Below are 3,994 nucleotides of genomic sequence, written 5' to 3' on the forward strand. Positions count from 1 at the left end.
TAAGCAATTAATTAATTAAAATAAATTATTAAATTAATAATTAATTAAAATGAGCTATAAAATTATTAATTATTTAAATCATGAAAATGTATTTTTTAAAAAATTATTAAAATGCGTCGGTTAATCCGTCGGTAACAAGTCCGTCGGAAATCCGCCGAAAAGTCCGTCGAAAAATTTGCAAAAAAATGTCAAAAATATTTCATCATAATATGTCAGAAATCCGCCTGAAAATCTGTCGGAAATCAGTCCGTCGGAAAGCCGCGAAAATTCCGTCGGAAATAGGCTATTTTCCTGTAGTGCAAGTTTTTCACATAAAAAAGTTTTAGTCATTTTTTTTTTTGTGCGTGTTAAATTTTTATACAATGTTGAGATGTTAAACATACTTTCCACTGGCTCAAGTTTTCTAACTTGTAACAAATATAATATATAATTTGATATATCATTAAAAATAGATTTGATTTGCCATGAATATCTCAATGTATATTTGAATTTAAAACTTTAAAAAATAAGTTCGGTATCATTTGAACTCTAATTTTAGCAAACTCATACTCAAATCTTGCTCAAGTTTTCTAACTTGTAACAAATATAATATATAATTTGATATATCATTAAAAATAGATTTGATTTGCCATGAATATCTCAATGTATATTTGAATTTAAAACTTTAAAAAATAAGTTCGGTATCATTTGAACTCTAATTTTAGCAAACTCATACTCAAATTGAACGTATAAATAAGACAAACCCAAAGACATGAAAAGTGGTCCAACATGGAGTTTGAATAAGACCATATCAAGCACTTGAAGTACAATAAGCAAATTAAACACACTAATTAGAGGACCAAATGATATCCAAATACCTCATACTTATAGTCTGATCAAGCATCTTACTACGACGAATTCATAAAATCATAATTTGTTTAATTTTGACATCATTAAGTCACTTAAATGCTAAGAAAATGGTGTATATCTAAGAAAATCAATATGCATCAGTCGATCAAGTGTTTTAGATTTTGATTATATTTATAGGGCATACAAATCTTAAAAATATATAAATAAATCATCTTTATCTATATGAAAGAGGGCTTGGACATTTGCTTGTGATTAAGAGAACTCAAATATTTGAAGAATCCTGGAGCTTCACTAGAACACCACAGTTGGACCACCACCCAGGCTCTATCATCAAACCCCCACTCAATTGTCACTATCCACCACAATCATCAGACTACCATTACCCTACTTCAATCAGGAGACCACTATTATCGAACTACAATCCTCTGATTACTATCGCTGGCGACGGTTCTTCAAATATCATCACTCGACTATGATCCTTCAATCACCATTGTCAAATTACGGTCCTTGAATCATAGTTGACTAACTATGATCTTCCAACAATCATTGCCCAAATAAGGTCCTTCAACATCCATTACATGAACACAATCCAACTAAGATCGCCAGATTACAGTCCTCTAACTATAATATTTTGACCACTACCATTCGACAATGGTTTCCTAACAACTATCACCCAACTATGGTCTTTCGACGACAGTTGCTCGACTATGGCCTCCCTACCACCATTGTTCTACTACAGCCCCTTGATCATCGTCTCCTGATTGTGATCTTCCAATCACTACCGTCCAACTATGATCCTCTGACCATCATCGCCGAATAATAGTCCCCTAACCATCATCACCCAAATTTGGTACTCTGATCTCCATCACCAAACTATGGTCCTCAAACCATTATTATATGATTACGATTTTCAAACCACTATTACCTATCAACGTTCCTCTGACCTCTATTGCAAAACTACGATCCTTTGATCGTTGTCACCCAACTTTAGTCTTTTTAACCACCATCATCTGATCAGGGTTTTATGACTTCCATCGCTTAAATACAATCGTTTGACCTTCCCCGGTCTATTATGATCCTCTAAAAACCATCTTTGAATTACAATCATTTGACCACTATTGCCAACTATAATCCTCTAGACTCTATCACCCGATTATAGTCTTTCTACCACAATCACTCATCTACAATTCTTCAATCATTGTCAGTCAATTATGATTCTTCGACCACTGTCATACGACTATTGTTCTCCAATCACAAGTAAAAAATGAAGTTTAGTCAAGGGAGGATTATTAGACCATTATACAAAAATTATGCCAATCTATTAATCAAAGCGATAAAATGCATGCAAGTGCTTTAATAAGGTAGTTCACGATAATCTTTAGAAGTATTTCACAGTGGTGTGATATACAAATTTACCTTAGGCCTACGAGGAGCTAAGCAATATATTTTTAGAATATTAGGTATGCTATATTAAGATGTGCAGTTCCTCATTAGCTAGCATACCAATTGTGATGGACTAACTAATGTACTAAATAAGTGCAATATAGTGCTTGATCCATGTCAATTAAACTTGACTATAGGTTACTAAATTGATATCCAAATCAATCAAGTAAATAAGCTAAGACACAAGTACAATGACCTAACAAGCCTAAACTCCTATATAAATGCAAGTGTCGAGTGTAAGTACGCTGAATATTCTCAATCGCGTTAAAAAATATTCTAAATATTATTACATATTTTCATGAGCATCACCACACGACGAAAATTATAAAAAATATCAAATAATTAGAAAATTCTCAAAATATTTGAGAATGTGTGTGTCTATATATATATATATAACGATCAGTCCCAATTTATTTTGATTTTTTTCATTATTTAATATTCTTTATTAAAAAATCTGACATTTGAAGTACTTTTTATGGCCTAATGCAGCAGTTTAAATACCTACTAATTTTTTTTGTAAAAGATTAGTAGACGGGCACACATTTGATGTGGCATCAAGTTTCAAAACCTCCTGTGGGCCAATGAGAAACGGAATGAGTTTGAAGCAAGCTCGAAATCATTGTTGGAACAAAAAATATACATCATTTTCGTGCTTCCTGCTGCTGTACAAACCATTTCGGATCTTAACCATAGAACCACCAGATTTTGCTGGCCAAATTTGCTTCATTATACCTTGTGACAATGTCATCCCTGCTCTTTGCTGGCCAAATTCCTGTAGTTTTCTTGCCTTTGGCCAGATTGATGAGGATATCAAGCGGGAGCTAGAGCATAGGCATCAGCACGGGAGGTAGAGAGGAGATACCAGTGATTTTCAAATTACGAAAAATTTGCAGCGGTCGGAAAAAATTAAAGTTTTTGATAATCTTATAGCAGCGGTGTTTATACCAATTTATAGTGGCGGTTTTAAAACCGCTACTAATAAGTACTGCAGAAATCTCATATTTTTTGTAGTGATTTTAAAAATTAATGTGAATGATATATTAATTATGAAAATTACTAAATGAATTTTTGAAAAAAAATGGAGAGTATTCAAATCAGTTGAAAATGATTTTAAATTTAAAGCCATGCATGGTCACTAACATTCAACATGTGAAACTTGATTTCTTATAATTATTTTCATATTTTGAAAATTAAGAAAATAGTTTTTTTTTTTTAACTTGAAAGAGTTGAAGAAAATAATTAAAAAATAGTTTTTTTAAATTTTTAAAAGTACCAATTTATCCTACAAAATTTGAAATAACTTGAATATATATTTTTAATTTCATCATAGTTCATGCAATGATGATTTTTAACTAATGAAAAATTAATTTTAAAAAGTTATTAAGTATGAAACTAATGATCTCTAGAGCTTATTGCTCCCTTCGGGCTCTTTCCCTCTGCTAGGGTTTCTTTTATTGGGCTGTGCCGAGGTTCTCCCCGCCCCGCTGAGGCTTCCTCGTCGGTTGGTCTCCTGGATTTCAGGGAAGTTTTCTTCTTCTCTTTGTATCCTACTTGTTTTGGTGATTACTCGTTTCTTCTCTCGGTTCTTTTTATCGATTTCTCTCTGGCGGTGCCGATATGGCACCGAATAAGTTACGTGACCCTGGTTTCTTGGGGGTTTTTCTCATTCACGTTCTTTTTTAGATGCGCTCGCTGGATCTTC

This window comes from Dendrobium catenatum, unplaced genomic scaffold, assembly GCF_001605985.2.
Source record: "Dendrobium catenatum unplaced genomic scaffold, ASM160598v2 fragScaff_scaffold_898, whole genome shotgun sequence".
NCBI lineage: Eukaryota > Viridiplantae > Streptophyta > Magnoliopsida > Asparagales > Orchidaceae > Dendrobium > Dendrobium catenatum.